Raw genomic sequence first — 18,005 nt, forward strand, 5'->3', positions numbered from 1 at the left:
TTTCCACCAACAGATCCTCCATCTTGAGTTTCCACAACTCAAAATTTGACCATTAAATTTCTCTATCTCTATCTTTCCACTGCTCACCATCTTCTTTCACCACAAGAATCGATCCCACAGATCTCCCACTGAACGGGGTCTAACACAGGCCCGAGCAACACCCCTTAGTAGCAAAGGCATCCCCTTGAAGCCAAAATAACTCTGATACCAAATGTAGGTTTTAACCCTATATAGAAATTACCTGCATACAAATTCTAAAAACAGAAAGTAAACAATGGCGAGAGCATAAAACATAAAATAACTATACACATAGATTTCCCCTGGATCCCAAAACTGGGACTACGAGATTGATTTTTCATTATTTTCCTTTCAATGTTATGATACATAGATATACATGCTGAAGCATCCATAAATCCCAATCCATTAACCGCGGATTAGAACATAATCATAGTTCCATTGAACGGATCTACAAAATACCATGGGCAAAAAATCATCAGGCCCAAAACCATATGCGAAAACCACTCACAAAACCATAGGTAGGTCTGCCAACCGAATATAGGGTCCAAAAATTATATTCTTCGGGGCGTTGTCCCAAACTCCGTAGAGGGCCCCCTTGTGACCCCCCTATTGCACTCGACACAACGATCAAGCGGGGCTATTGCCCCCATTATGATCCTCTCGTGCATGGGGCTAGTCGTGGAAAGAATATAACACACACCCAAAAATAAGCATGATGAAATCTAATGGAAAGAGAAATTGACACTCTTGTTGCTTTGGTAAAGTTTTATTGAATGACGTAACTTGATCCTATTGATCATGATATGAATGGTAACCTTGATGTTAAAGGTATAACTATGAGATTGACATTCTAGATCTCTTACTACATGTGGTCATGTCTTGATGGCATATGGTAAATCTAAATGCCCTAACTTGATGGATTGTCTTGATAGAATGTGTTATTGTGCTCATATGATGTCACATCTCTCTATTTCCCTAATCATTCTAGTCCAATCTTTGATGAAAGATTGATTTCATGATTTTGATACCCATGATAGATATATGGTTATGATCTAACAGATCTGTTATTTCATGACTCTTGTAGAGACAAGTTGATGACATGAATGAAGTAGATTCCTGGTTAGAGGGAGAATCTTTTCTCAAGATTCTTACTTACATTACTATTTTCATTTTGTACTATTGAAGTATGATTGATGTGCATCTAACATTATTGAACTACAATTAGTCATAGATTGGAAGCTCGTACAAAATTAGGGTTTTTGAGGCAGATCAGGTAGTATTAGTCCCTGGACACTCGCACAGAGTGGTCAAGGGAGCATCCAGACAATCCCAGACGTAGGCATTGGAAGAGAGTGTCTGGGGGTTTGGAGCGGTTCTGGGTAAGTTTGACCCCGAACGCCAGCATGCAGTCTTCCCGGGAGCATTTGGGTTAGACGCAGATGCCCTCACATGGTGGCTTAGAGAGCGTCCATGATGCTAAAGACGCTCCCATGCTAACCTGAAGCGATCGTCCAAGGGTTTGACTATAATTGACCATCATATGAAGTTTTCTAAAGTTGTCTGAATTTTGAATCTAGGTGCCTCTGACATATTCTGCCACTATAAACTGATTTCTAAATTTGTTGGGTTAAATTGTTGATCACATAAAAATGAGGTATTGTGGATGAAATATGATGTTCACCTAGAAGATGTTAGTAATGTAGATGTGTTGCAGATAACTGCAAGATCTGAAAGCAGGAAAAACTTGAATGTTTTCCATATTATGAACATGAAGACTGAACTTGTGTTTGCAGGTGACCGAGACATACATATAGATATGCCATTATGTTTGAGGTTTATGCTACAAGAGTTTGGAATGATTTGGCTGATTGATATAGATGGTATGTTTTTGGAGCATTGACATGATGCTTGACAATGACTTAGAATTTTGAATTAATGATATGCTTTTGGACTACATATCTCTCTACGATAACAAATTTGGACTTGACCTGACTAATGACTTGACTTGACGATTATTTATCTGCCTTGATATCAATGCTATGTGGGCATAGTAATGAATCATGTGAGTATTCAAAATAATGGTTTTGTATTTGCCTCCATATTCCTAGCACAATGGTTGAAGTATTGACAATTGTGATTCAATATGAAAATGGAACCTGCATGAATTATCGTTGGTGTATGCATTTTCATCTAGACTTGTATTATGATTATGAGAATGACTTGATGAAGTTTGGATTGGTATTGCATGATAGATGACAGAGTTGTTGACATGATAATAAATGAAGTCAAGAATTGATATGAGCTCTACCTGTCACCTGGTTGAAAGAATTGATACTGTAATATTGATGACTTTGATAACAGTTTTGATACGACTTCTAAACTCTGATGAGTTAACTTTGTTGATACAACCTTAATTTATGTAAGGCTGATTATGTTGGCTTAGTAAGGCATTATGCTTGCGGAGAGAGTTGCATTAAGCAAGCTCCCCGATCCAGATATGTCCATATTTGACAGTTATCTGATGAAGTCAGGATGAAGAGTACCAAGGTATGGCTTTGATTTTGATTATGGTTTTGGTTTTACATACTGATGGTCTAATCTTGATAGGTGATGAGCCTCTGATGATCTAAGTAAGAGGGAGATGTCTTCTAAAGCTCGAAATGATCATCATGGCATGATGAATCGATTTATGGAATTTTGGAAAGAAATTCTATATTGCAAGGTTGTGGAAAAATGTTTTTGAATAATGGAAATGTAAATCCTTGGATACTCCAATTTGAAGTGGAAGATGTTGTTGAAATTGACATGGCATCCAACAGTTGATTGAGAGAGAGAGAGAGAGAGAGAGAGAGAGAGAGAGAGAGAACTTGAATAAATTGATGATTGAGCCACTTCATGCACATAGAGTTGCCACTGAACATCCTTTGAAATGTTTGCATGAGATGTTCTATTTTTGAGGCTGAGATATTTCTCCTATGATATGTGACTGCATGGATGTATTGTTGTTAATATAGATTATTTTTTATGAGCACATATGAGTTCTGTATTAATGTGAGATATGTCATGATATTATTGGCAGGTCCATAGTTTTGTACTCGACCAAGATTAAGTATGAAGTTTGCTAGCATGGCTAGCTACGAGACAAGATGTAGAATCTCCTTAGAAATCCATGTGATCAGGATCTGAATATAACATGGATACATTTCAATGACAGAGAATCCCATATATATAGTTGGGAATGAGATACTTCCATATATTGAGACACTGGAACTATTCGAGACAAGCTTAGGCTTGTGACTAACACCTCCTTGAGAGGGAGGATGATTGTGGTATCCTTTTGTGATTTATATGATTATTGATGATCTAACATGATACTTGATTTGGTGTCCTGCATGAATAGGAAACATCTACCATTGACACAAAAAGATACCAGATTTGAGTATGATGAGAGCAGCGCTAATCGAGGACACTGAGCCAACTCTTCCTCCATGTTTGAGATCCCAAGGTGAGGAATTTAGATAGAGGGCTCCTGGGGTTGAGGGAATTATGGACAATAGGGTATGACCTCTATATGCTACCAATAGGGTTAGAGATGTTTCTCCCTTATCTTCATAGGGTCGGAAAATGTTTCTCCCTTGTCTTGTCTTTGCAAAGTATACCCCAGTTGGCATCATACCCAAAAGAAGGGCTTGTCGGGAATACTGCTCCTTGTTTGGCCAACGAGTTGAGAGTGTACTTGGGGTGTACAACCCAAGTCGATTATGATGCAGGTGTTCTACAACATGACTATTCATGGTCATCTATGGGAAGATCATTAGGCAATAGGATGGGTTGAGATAACCCTATGCAATTCCAGGCTTAGATTGAGCTTCCTGATGTAATCCCAGGGTCGATACATGCTCCCCTGTGTGTTTTGAAATCCTATTGCTCGATATGGGGTTGTAGATACATAGCTCCCCCATGAGATTCCAAGTCGAGATGTGCTCTTTGATGTGGTTACAGGCTGAGATGTGCTCCTTGGTGATATGCTCCCTCATGATGATTGATGATGATATTCTAGGTAGTAGCCCGCTTGAAGAGATTCCGGGTAGTAGCCTGATGGATAGAGGGTGGTAGCTTAAGTTCCCCTCTGGTAACAAATTCTTCTTCTTCTATATTCGAGAATGTTCAGCATACGAGCGTAAACAATCAAGAGATAAGCATGAATAAGCAAGGGATAGATCGAGATGTACATTAATGATCTGTGATGATGATATTCTTGAGATGGTCATGGCATGACGATTACATGACATAGATGATCAGTGATGATACATGATGACACTTGAAGATACCATAATGGCATATTGATCGATGGACAAATATTGGCAAGTGGAATTCTCCCTAGTTGAGAGGGACAGGTTAAAATTATAAAACTACGTCAAAGTCTACTTTGGACAACTCATATGATGAAGATAATAATTGTAATAGGTTCCTCTTTTTGAGAGGATCAAAATCGACCTAAAGATCACCTTATTTGGATAAGACGAAGTTGGTTTTTGAATTGATTTATTTACTCATGTCTATTGGTTTAGGTCGGCACTAAGCACATGTACAATTAGACAAGTCGGCCTCAACATAAGTGGACCCTCATGAATGTCTATAAATAGAAGATAACCCAAGCTCATTTGAACACAAACTTCAAGCATTGTTTGGTTCACACATGTATGACGAAGGAAAGCTCACGTAAAAGGTATGGAACTACAGGGTCGAAGCTCGCACATGTCTAGGGTTTCTGAGCCTCGGACGCTCGCACGTAACTAAGATTTTTCGTCCCTGGATGCTAGAACATTATGGTCCTGAGAGCGTCTGGGAAGTCTAAGACGCTCACACAAGGAGTCTAAGGGAGTGTTCGGGAGGCTAGGGTTTCTACAGTGAAGTTAGACCCTGGATGCCTACACACCGTTCACCTGGGAGCGTCTAGATCAGTCCTAGACGCACTCATCCAGTTATCCAGAGAGCATCTAGATCAACCTTAGCTGCTCACACACAGTATCTCTATATGCGTCCGATGAGCACAATATGAGTTATCAGTATGCAACAGTGTTCAACACAATGACAGTTGTATCCAATAGTTGCTACAGTCAGTGACAATGCATTACAATCCTCAGAATCAAGATCTTTGAGTATAAGTATGTTTAAGGTCATGTTATGGATGTTCTAGTTGTTTTTTTACATTGATAAAGATATGGATCATTATACTTTCTTTTGTTGAACCATTTGATAATTATCTAAGAAGAAGAATAATTTCCAAGGGTTTTCCCCATAGTGGGTTTTTCCATGGTCTTCAACCAATCCTAGTGTCTCTATGTGTGTATGCTTTTCTTCTATTATTCCTTTATATTCCGCTGCATAGATGATGATGATATTGTTCTTTCTACATAGTTGCATATGCTGATGAATAATAATTTAAATATGAATAATGTTATGGGGTGAAGTCAATGTGTTAATGATGAAATGAAATTATCAAATAAAATAACAATGTAGCCCCATGAAAAATAAACAATAGACTTATCAATGAAAGAGACTATGAAGAAAGGACCATGGTATATCTCTATTGTACAAGTATATGAAGCAACCACACTACCAAAACTCCCTTCCTATACATTAACAACACCATGGAGGCAACCTATTTGATCCTAAAAGAAAGTAAATAAGATATCTCTCTTGGAGATTGAATTCCTCTCTGTAAGTTAGCTTGAAGAACAAAAAAGGACTTTGATAAAATGTTCGACCTCTTAAAGATTGTATGAAGACCTGGTTGCAGTAGTTTATAGATAGATTTGAATAAGAAATCTGAATTCAATGTACGAATGTCTCTTGAAGCAACTATGTTATCTCACTTCTAATACATAAAAGAAGGAGCTACTACATTGATTAAGCCAACTGAATTATTCTTGTGGTTCGTACAATGGTTGAATAATTGAGACACCTCTGTTGGAAGAAATTTGGTACATAACAATTGGATATAAGTCAAAGATCATATCTTTGCAAGAAGAAATAAGGTAAGGTCAAAAGAGGTATGTACTACTTTTGTGTGCATTTCATTTATTGGGTTATGATGATTGATGAGCCCCAAATTTGGTAACTTGTTGGGCTCATTTGGCCTAATTATCCTTGTTCAGTCCTTGTTCAATCCTTCATTTTTCATAGCTTATGCATTATTTTTCAGTATGTTTATGTCATTTGTACGAATAAGGGTAGTCACTCTTCTTAGGTGGCTAACACGTGCTCATTTCAGGTTTTTTGACACATGTTGGAGCAAAACCGAGCAATCATGGGCTAGAAGACAGCCAAGCTTGAGGTGAGGATTTGTAGGGGGGTTGTCTATGGCATTAAATAGCCCTTCCTCGGGATCTTCGCCCCCAACTCTGAGCTCCAAAGGCCACCAAAACCGGATCTAGAAGGCAGCCAAGTAGATTTTGGAAGGGGTTGTCTACTCACAGTTTGGATAGCCAAGTCCCATAGATTTAGGAGGCTAGCTAGGGCCCTCATGGTGTATAAATGTTAAGGCCTCAGCCTTCGTAAGGGACTTTTGGAAACCATTGCATATTTTGCACTACAGTGCTGTTAGCTTTACTTTGTTCTCTTGTAGCCATTTTGGCATAACTCTTGAATGATGACTATTTTTTGATAATGAGAAGCAGTCCAATTTTATATCAACTCTGAGTTTTCTATAGGAGCCATAGCTCTCAGGGTTGGGCCCAACCTGAGAGCCTATGGCTTCCTTTTTGTACTTTTACCTTTCCCTTATGCATCGTTGTTTTCCTTTTATGCATTTGAAACGTATTTCTGCTGGGCATATTTAGTTGTGTTGGTTAAATAGGTCATTGTTTATGAATAGAATTGCTTCAGATGTTTAAAATAGATTGGTAGGATAATAACAGGAAAAAAGCTCCAAGAAAAGGGTCAACAACACTCTCAGTTTCACCTCATCCTTATTGGATCAGGGGTTGGAATTGAAGAAACAGTGCTGCCCCAACAAAAACACTAGTTTGCTTGACCATGCAATCCTTAGTGTACTGTTTTTTATTTGCAGAAGTTAGTTATGGGTTCAGATCTCTGAAATGTTTCTTTGCATGATTGATGTACATGGCTTTCGTTCCAAATAAAGTTGCTGTTCATTTGTTTTATTGACAGTTAGAGTAGATTAGCTAGGACTTTGATTATTTGTAAGACTTTGTTGATTCGGTTAAATGTACACCGTGCAGGGCATCTCTACCACTCTCTCATCCACCTAAGCTTCATCAGAGCCAACTGTTCCATCTCCTAGCTAGGTTCCTCGTCTCACACCTGTCCTTTTGCCCACGTAACCCTACCTTCTTGCTCCATCATTGTCTTAGCCTTCTTTAAGCCAAGTCAGCCTTCTACACCCTCTCTTGCCCTGATGATGGATCCCATTTGGGATTCGAAATGTTGGTGTATAAATTCCATTACTGTGGGTTCTCCGGTCAAAAATTCAAAAAGCTCAAACCACAGATCTCTGAAATCCTGCAATTTCATTTGAGCAAAATAGATTAGTCCTTTCGTGCTTTCATTTCAATTCCGCATTTTAATTTCAGCAAGATAGTTAGTTGCAGTTCAGTCTATTTTAGTTTTGTAGGTACTAGAAGAAAAAAACAAAAGCAATCAAAAGTCTTTCCATTTCATGCCTCGTAGGAACAGAGATAAAACCAGCAAATTCTTACCCAACAACCCCACCACATCACTGAGTCAACCTTCTCTCTTCTCTGGTGACAGTGAGCCAGAAGAACCTATAGGTGAACTTCCTGAGATATACGAAGATCCTATAACAGTAGAAGAGTTAGAGAACACTCCATCTGAAGCCATGGCTGAAAACCGAAACGGTAGAAGAGAAGATGAGAGAATAGAAGGTGCCTTTCCCATCCGAGAGACCAATGGAGACATGAAAATGAGAAACATAAGCCCCTCCGCTTTACCTCATTTCCATGGATTGACTACTGAAGACCCTGATACCTTCCTGTTTGAGTTTGTTGTCCTTTGTCGAACTTATGACTATGCTGAGGATGAGCAAAAGTTGAAACTCTTTCCCTCTACCCTTAAGGACGCAGCATTACGCTGGTTCATGGGGTTACCTGGAAACAGTATTGCCATTTGGGCTCAGATGCAGCAAGCTTTCAATGCCAAATACCGGGACTACTGTAGATCCAAGGAAACTAAGGGAGAAATCTTTCGGATGACCATGGGAAGCGATTAATCTTTAGAAGACTATGAGGAAAGGTTCCAACTCAGTTATAAACGGGCTAGGTGCACACTTGACCTAGAATCTCTGAAGCTGGTTCTGCTCCGAGGAGTCCCTGAAGACCTTCTGGACACCCTTAACATGCTGGCTGGAGGAGACATCTACCAACTACCTTATGAGGACATAAAGACCGTGTTTAGAAACCATTCTAGGGCGGTCCGGAAGAGAGATAGGGGGAATCATCTTTCAACTAGTACCACCTTCGCCAAGCATGAGTTTGCTAACCAGATGGAAGACCTCAAGAGTGAGATGAGACAGACTATTGCCATGCAACTTGATACCTTCCGAATTCAGCAAAAGAAAGAGGAAGCTGAGAGGGCTTTGGCCATTTTTTGTCCTAGATGCACGAGGGAGCATCCCAAGAATGAGTGCCCATTGCACTCAGTAGAGGTATGTTTTGTTTGTGAGGAAGACCACCCCACCAACCAATGCCCTACCTTGCTTGGATTTAAAGCCATGTATCTAGGGGCTGAGGTGGCTACTGAACCTCTCTACTTCCTCAACCAGAGGAGGCCACATGGACCCAGACCTTACCAGCAGAGGATGCAAGGGACATCCCAAGCTTATTATAACCCCAACCAATCCGCTCATATACCTTCTTGGGGCCCCCCTGCTCATCCTTCCTGGTCCACCCCTCCTCCGTGGTCTTATCCATCTCCATACCATACTCAACCTCCTTCTCATTCATTTCACTCACATGCCTAGCCACAACCTCAATGGAATGCACCTCAACTAGGGTGGAGGCCCCAGTACAACACTCCTCCCGCCATTTTGCCTCCACCACTGGCTCAACCACCACCATTACCTCCTGCTCCTCCAAGACAACCCAGATGCCTGATCAACTGAACCCGAACCCCAACAACAGACAGGCCTAGCAGGTATATACTGGGGAGACAACATGCCCTACCTATGCTGTGGAGATCCAGGAGATCAACCTACGATCTAGGAAGGTCCTTCTAGAGCACCAACCTCCTCCCCTAGAGGAGGAGGAAGAGAAATAGGAAAGTGAACCCCAAGCCATTCCACCCTTTCCTGAGCGACTCACGGTAACCACACAACCCAACCCAGAAGAGAATGAGCTTTTGGGAGAACTCAAGCAATTGTGTGTGAAAATACCACTTCTCCAGGCCATAAAAGATGTACCGATATACAACAAATTGATTAAGGAGAAGTGTTTCAGGCACCCAGGTAGGTGAAAGAGAGATGCCTCAACCATCAATGTCATAGGACAACTGTCCGATCTCATGTTGGGGCAAGTAATTTGTCCAAAGTATTTGGACCCCGGGAGCCCTGTAGTTGATGTCCACATCAATGGCACCATCATACCCCACACCTTGATTGATCTAGGGGCCGCCATTAATGTGATGACCAGGGACACCATGCTTAAGCTCAACCTTCAGAGTTCCTTAAGGAAGACCTCGACAGTGCTGCAATTGGTAGACCGCTCCACCGTGACTCCCGAAGGGATTGTGGAAGATGTCTTGGTCTCTGTTGACTCCTGAGAGTACCCTGCGGACTTTTTGGTCCTTCAGCCAAAGGCAAAACTCACGGGATATCCCCTCATTTTGGGAAGACCTTGGCTGGCTACTGTGGATGCTTACATCAGCTGTTGAGCAGGAAGCGTGACCATAAAAAATGGGCCTATGTCCAAACAGTTGATCCTATACCCTCCTGCCCAACCTCTACTAGAACATGACTTACCCCTCTGGTTGGAAGAAGGAGAAGAGGATGAGGTCTACTCTGCACCATTATGCATAGTAGAGGCCACCAGGGGAGGTCCTCAAACCGAGGATGATTTGATTGAGAACTTAATCCAAAATCCTCCCCCTGGTGCACTATCCTTGGAAGAGTTGGTGGAAGATACCCAAGCCAATGCTTCAGTGGACCTATGTGCGACTGATCCGACCACTCCCAGAGTTAAGAATGTGGAGTTTGGCCCTGAAAGAACTTTAAAGATCAGCTCCTCTCTCTCTCCCTCTCAGGAAGCGGAGCTATGTAGCCTCTTGACCCACCATTTGGAGGCTTTTGCCTGGAGCTACAAGGAAATGAAAGGAATCCATCCCTCGGTCTGTACCCATCATATTTACATTGAGGAGGATTGCAAACCAGTCAGGCAACCTCAGAGAAGAATGAATCCAGCCCTTAAGGACATTGTTAAAGACGAAGTGTAAAAATTGTTGGATGCAGGATTCATCTACCCCATATCGGACATCGAATGGGTTTCCCCTTTGGTGTTGGTACCCAAGAAAAATGGGAAGTGGAGAATCTGTGTGGACTACAGAGAACTGAACAAATCCACCAAGAAAGACCACTTCCCTCTGCCTTTCATAGATCAAGTGTTGGATGGACTGGAAGGAAAGAAGTTTTTCTCTTTCCTAGATGGGTTTAGCGGGTATAATCAGATCCAAATCAGCCCGGAGGACCAAGATAAGACCACCTTCACTTGTCCATGGGGTACCTTTGCCTATCGAGTCCTTCCCTTTGGGCTATGTAATGCCCCTGCCACTTTCCAGAGCGCTGTATTGAACATCTTTGCCGAGTTGGTTCATGATTCGGTGGAAATCTATATGGATGACTTTACTCCTTACGGGTCTAGCTTCCAAGAAGCCTTGTCCAACTTGGGAAAAGTTTTAAGCAAGTGCATTGAGATGAACCTGTCCCTTAGCCCTGAAAAATGTGAATTCCTGATGACTGAAGGGATTGTGTTAGGTCATACCATTTCTTGCCAAGGATTACAGGTGGATCCTAATAAAATTGCTATCATCAAAAAGGTTCCACCTCCTCAGAAGGTAAGAGATGTTCGAACTTTCTTAGGCTTACCAGGATATTATAGAAGATTCATTAAAGACTTTAGTAAGCTAGCCTCGCCATTGTTTGGCCTCTTAGCAAAAGATGTTGAGTTCAAATGGACTGATAACTGTAAGAGGGCTCTGAATGAATTAAAGGATAAGTTGGTGTCCACCCCAATTTTGAGAGGCCCAAACTGGGCCCTACCATTCCACATCCACACTAATGCCTCAAACAAAGCCATAGGGGCAGCCTTAGGACAAGTTGAAGAAAAACTTCCATATTCCATATACTTTGTTAGCAAAAACTTATCCAAGGCAGAAATGAATTATACTGTAACTGAGAAAGAGTTCCTGCCGTGGTCCATTCCCTAAACAAGTTCCGACACTACATCACTGGCTATCAAACATTTGTACATACTGACTGTGCTGCAATTAGATATTTAATGAATAAGCCTGATGTGAATGCTCGTATTATTAGATGGTTACTTTTGTTGCAGCAGTTTGATTTGACTATCGTTGACAAACCAGGTAAAGAAAATGTTGTTGCTGACTTCTTGTCTAGATTGGATTTGCCTGCAGGTGAAGAAGGAACAGTGGATGACCAGATGCCATATGAACATCTGTTTGCTATCTCAGTACTCTCTCTGTGGTTTGCTAATATAGCAAACTATCTAGTCTCAACACAGTTCCCTCCGCATCTATCCTCAAAGGAGAAGAGCAGAATCGTGAGGAAGAGTGCCTCATTCACTTGGATCAGGGGCAACCTATTCAAACTTGGCCCAGATCAGATCTTAAGGCGTTGTGTAAGGGAGGAGGAAGTCTTTGACATCCTCCTAACCTATCACGATGGGCCTTGTGGAGGACATTTTGCAGCCAAGAGCACTGCCTTCAAAATTCTACAGGCAGGCTACTGTTGGCCCACTCTTCATCAAGATGTCAGAAGATATATCACCCAATGTGACCGATGCTAAAGGATGGGGAAACTGACTCCAAGGGACGAAATGCCTCTCCAACCTCAAGTGACTCTTAAGCCATTTGAGAAGTGGGGTATGGATTTTGTGGGTCCTATCAACCCTCCTTCAAGGCAAAGGTCTTACATCATTGTGTGCACAGACTATCTGACAAAGTGGGCGGAAACCAAGGTAATCAAAGCAGCAACAAAAGAAAAGGTGGCTGAGTTTTTAAGAGAAAACATCTTCTACAAATTTGGCTACCCAAGAGAGTTAGTCACTGATCAAGGAAGCCAGTTCACCTCCAACTTCATTGAAGACTTGCTCGCTCATCACAAGATCAAGCATAGGAATTCCACCCCATATCATCCTCAAGAAAATGGGCAGGTGGAAGTCACCAATAAAGCATTAGAAGGGATTTTGACTAAGGTGGTGAGCAGTAGCAGAAAGGATTGGGCAGATCGCCTGGTTGAGGCCACTTGGGCCTACAACACCACTTGGAAGACCACAACCAGTTTCATACCTTATGAGCTGGTCTATGGGAAGAGAGCTTTGCTGCCAATCGAGTTTGAGTACAACACATTGAGGATGGCAGCTCAGCTGGACCTAGATCTCAGCCATGCTTAACAAGAAAGGTTATTGCAGTTGAATGGGTTAGATGAACACCGAATGTAGGCCCTCCTCCACTCAGAAGTGGTTCAACTTCAGAGGAAGATATGGCATGACCGGCACCTCAATGACAAACAATTCCAGCTGGGAGATTGGGCGCTGATGTATGATTCCAGACATAAGGATTTCAAGGGGAAGATGAGGACAAGATGGCTAGGATCATATGCAGTGGAGAAGTGTAATGACAATGGTTCTGTCCTTATCCGGACCATTAATGAAGAAGCCATCCCCATGCTCATCAATGGGCATCGAATAAAGATCTACAGGAAACCTCTTTCGAGGCAAGAGTTCATCAAAACTTTGGAAAAATTAGTGCTGGTCATAGAGAAGGGTTCTGCCTCTGTTTTGGGCACACCCTGAGCATCATTAAAAGAAAAAAAAAAAAAATGCAATAAAAAAGATCTTTGGGTGAAAACCTTTCTGAGGCGCCCAAGGTAGATGGTAGGGGTGAAAACCTCATTGAGGCACCCCTACTGTCTCTTAAAAGAAAAAAAAAAAAAAAGAAGAAAAAAAAAAAGCAGAGGGAAGAAACAGAAAAAACAAGTTTAATCTCTGGAAATTGTTGCAGGTTGCAGGAACACTCCAACTACCAAGCTACCAGGCAACCCCACATACACTCCCTCCATGAACACTCATTTTTTCCAAGGTTTGGACACAATCTGGTCATGGTTTAGCCTTCTACAGGAAGCTACAGGACTTTCTACAGGAAACATCCTGTAGAGCCTTTGGGCGGGCCAGGATCGATTTTGGAGAAGGATTGAAGCTTGAAGTCCATTGAGGAGGCATGAAACCACTCTTTTCTTCCATCCTCCACTTGTTTCACCTCCTTTCACCACCATTGCTACCATCTGGTCGAATATACCTGCACAGTCATACCAAAACCCTGTTTTCTCAGATAATTTTTTTTTCTAAGTGGGAAATAAAGCATGCAGAGGCTTTCACACTTTATCTGTCAAGGTGACCTCAAGACCCTACACCTGTGAACGCGACTCATCTATTTCAGCATGCACCCCAGGAGGAGAAACGACTACAGGATGTCCTACAGGAATCCTGTAGCAGCTGATCCGGCTGGAGCACATACCATGGAGACACCAACAGCTCATGAAGCAGGTGCATGCAACATTCACCACCAGGAAATCGGGTCTCAAGGTCTCGTAGCCAGCAGCAGCCAATGAAAAGGAGCTCCAGCACCCGTGCACAAAACAGCAGCAAGCAGATCCAGCTCCTCGTCCCGAAACCTGAAAAAACCACATCTACGGCCACACAGGAAGTGCCTAACCTTATTTCGTCAAATTACATAAGATATACTCTAAATGTGCATGACTGTGAGAATGGATGGATTGAACAAGTCTAGTAGCCATTCAACTGGCCACCACAACCAGTCAGACAGCCTCGTAGGATTCGAATGGGCTTGGTTATGTCGAAAAGACGAGCAATTGACACGTGGGAAGTGTCCAGTCGGGGAGAAGCGGCAGTATGACAGGAATGGCGACGATGAATGCAGAGGGAAGAATTCAGCAGTCAGGGAAACGCCAAGGAATGATGGCTGTGACGTCAGCCAACGGATCGACCGGGACAGCTCACCCCCCGTGCCATGAATTCCGCAGCAATTCAAAATCGGCTGGTTGAATAACTTATGATACACTGCAGTCATTTACACTCACAACCGTTTTGTAGCCGAGTACGTGTCCTCCTCCTCTGCAAGTTGTTAGCCCGAGTTCTCGGTCTGTTCCAACGTCCTGCTTCTGGTCAGACTCGTCCAGAACCACCGTAACGTCCTCTAGAAGCCGTGCACGATTTCTATAGGAAGCTGCGCTACAGGGAGCCCGACATTACAAAGAAGCTTGGACTGTTCACGTCGAGGGTGGAAATTCTCAGTGAGGTAGGCCTGAACATAACTTTCCCATGCAAATAATTCAAAAGGTGGTGAATTCAACATGTTGAGGGGGTAGGGAAAATGTGAATGCAAGTCTGTCTATGAATTCAAAAGCCATTTTCTTATCGGTGCATGAAATTGTCTTCGTAGTCTACATGCGAGATTTTCTCCAGGGTCTTGAATTAAAATCCCTCCTGTAGAAAAATTGAGACACTGTCAAGGCTCACTGGTGAAAAATTGTGAATTTTATATGACTGTGTGCATAACGGAGACGTAGCTCTGTGCTTTGTGTAGAGAAATCCCGAAGTCCTCCTTTTGTACACGAGTAGGCAAGTTCAGAACAACAAAAACAGAGTTTTTTACCATGCCGGGAGGGTTCATTAGAAAAGAACCTTCGAACTCCAAGAAATTACGGGAAACCCCTGAGGTGGTGGATTTGTTTTCCTGTGCACATTGGATGTCATTTTGTGACAAGCTTCAAGGTCACGATGACGAAATTATAGAAGAATTCCTAAGGTCCTTGAAGCTGAAGTCAAAGACATTAGCCATTGTCAACTTCAGAGGATTGACCCTCAGACTCACCTCATAGCTCATTAGCAGAGTAACTGATCTACCGATGGGGGTACCCTGGGATAAGGAGGAGAGAAAATTGGGTCGAAAAGCTAAAAAAGAGTTCTTCTTGCCAGAGGAACAATTTTCAGAGGACAAGAATGGAGTTCGAAGAACTAGCCTACAACCGTTCTGGAGTGAAGTCAGCCTCCAAATTATGAAGTATATTACGTGTGAAGGGCGATTTAGCATCGTGTATGGCTATCATTTCCGGTTGCTCACAGAACTCAGGCACCAAATGGACCTACCCTCAGAACAAAAATTGAGCATTCCTTACTTCCTCCTGCAATCCATGATTGAGTGTGCCACCAAATTGAGAGATGGGACACCAGACCAGCTAGCCCATCATGGGCTTATCAAGCACCTCGTGGAAGATGCACTCCACACTTACACTGTCCCTCTATCCTGGGAAATTTTTCGGAATATGTCTAACGATGATGACATCCGAATTTTCGCCGAGGAGCTCACTTCCTCCAGCAGCGAGGAGAAGGAGCACACTCAGGCAGAGAAGAAAGCTAAAGGACAAGAAACCCCAGGAAAAACACCAAATAAAGAACAGAAAGGAACACAAGAAAAAGGCCAAGCTGTCAAAACAGGGGGTGGTAAAATTACACCAACACCCAGGGAGAAAAGACTACAGAGCAGGGTAGAAAGGACTGAGAAAATCCAAGCCAGTGAGGGCACCCCTAAGGCAGCCTCAGCCAAGCTAAAGGAAAAAGCACCCTCAGCCAAGCAGGCTAAAACGGTGCCATCTGCTTCTACAGGAAGCCAGAAACCAGCCACTACAGGACTTTCTACAGGAAGTCCGGAAAAAGGACAGCAGAAGGAGAAATCGGCCGAAATTCTAGCTAGGGAGGCAGCAGCTGTGCTGGCCACCCTAGGTACCTCTCCCAAGCCAAAGGAAAAATGAAAGAGGGAGACTCCTCTGTATTTTAAAGCAAGAAGGAGTGTGAGAATTAAGACTGGTAGACCCCAGCCTCCATCAAAAGAGCCAATCACAATTGTGGATACCCCTACCACACCAAGGGATAGGTCCCCCTCCAAGGCATCCATTACTTATGAGCGGGGGAGCCCGAAAAAATCCTCATGGAGGGAAAGGATGGAGAAATTGAACTTGGAAGCCTCTCTACAGGATGCCGAGGTGATTCTACAGGAAACTTTGGCTAGGCTGAAGGAAACTGAGCAGATGGAGGAAAGAGTAGCCAAGTCACCATAGGAGGAGGAGAAGACCGATGTCATCATGGAACAAAGCCCCCAACCCAGCTTGGGCTCTTATTATAACTTTTTGGAGGCTGGAAAAATTATTCCTCAAAAATTCACAGTGCCACTGTTTCTAGCACTAGAGGAAGAAAGAGTACGAACCCACACTTGGATGAGGATCGCTAAATCCAAGGGGGTAGCAGATATAGGGCCTCTAGAGGAAAGGCTCAAGGAAACACAAAGGGAGTTGGAAAAAGTACGACATGTGGAAAGCTCCCAACAGGCCAAGTTAAGAGAAGAGAATGAGCTGCTTAGACAACAGCTATAGCTACAGGGATAGAGGAAAGAAGAGGACACAACAGCCAAGGACACCACAACAGAACCTCAAGAAAAAGAAGGAATGCAAGCTGATCTTGAGGAACTAAACCGGCAACTACAGGAAAGGGAATTGCAGGTAGGCATAGAGATATAATCTCTAAAACAACAGATGCAAGAAAAGGAGGCACAACTGGCTTGCATGGCCAGTTGGGCAATGGAAGCTCTGCGATGTAGGCAGCCGGCCAAATCCTATGGCCTATACCTAAGGGATCAGTGGCTGCAATTCCAAATCAACACATTGGCACAAAGGGGTATCTCCCAAATCCAAAACCCCCAGCAGTTCATGGATTTATGTAACAGCAGTTCATCGGAAGATAAGGCTAAGCTTTCAGAGTTTTACCTTCATAATTTGGCCCTTCCAAACATAACCTCGTGGGACCCCAACACAGCAGTAGGGGACATGCAGCTGATGGCAATGACCTCATGGTTAAACCACGAAGAAAAGAGAGCGGCAGAGGTCAGAAATGTCATGGACCGAGAACTACATGAACCACTGCTGATTAGAGCAGAGCCAGGGGACCCCACAGCATTGATATCTGCTCACTAGCACCTAGCAACCAACTCTCAGGCTTTATTAGAGTACATGGATCAGCAGGCTTAGGCCATAGCAAACTTCGAGGATATGGAGCGATTATTAGGGGACGATTGTGTTCATGCTTGCACCTGTAGGTGGAACACATTGTCCCACAGCCTCAAAATCAAGGAATATCACACTCCAACTAGAATGAGGGAGGCCTTGGCACGAGTGCCTCTCTACAAGAAGTCTATGCAGAACCTCCAGGCCAGCTGGATAGGCCTCAAGCTAAGTCCACCTTTGCTTTTGGGATTGTTATAAGGAGGCACAGAAGAAGAAGAGCATAAGTGGTGGGAGGAGGTGGAAAGGAAGGCCGGATTCCATGACAGTGAGGAGGATACTACTTTAGAAGCCTGGGATGTGAGGGTGGCGATTAAAGCAATGAAAGACGAGGAGCTGGACTAGTTGCTCAGAGGACGAGCAACCCTTTTAGCAGGGGGTGATGATGAGCCCCAAATTTGGTAACCTGTTGGGCTCATTTGGCCTAATTATCCTTGTTTATTCCTTGTTCAATCCTTCATTTTCATAGCTTATGCATTATTTTTCAGTATGTTTATGTCATTTGTACGAATAAGGGTAATCACTCTTCCTAGGTGGCTAACACGTGCTCATTTCAGGTTTTTTTACACATGTTGGAGCAAAA

The sequence above is a fragment of the Pinus tabuliformis genome, chromosome X (assembly GCF_031772625.1).
Source record: "Pinus tabuliformis cultivar Carrire ecotype Pingquan chromosome X, CPIR1, whole genome shotgun sequence".
Lineage (NCBI taxonomy): Eukaryota > Viridiplantae > Streptophyta > Pinopsida > Pinales > Pinaceae > Pinus > Pinus tabuliformis.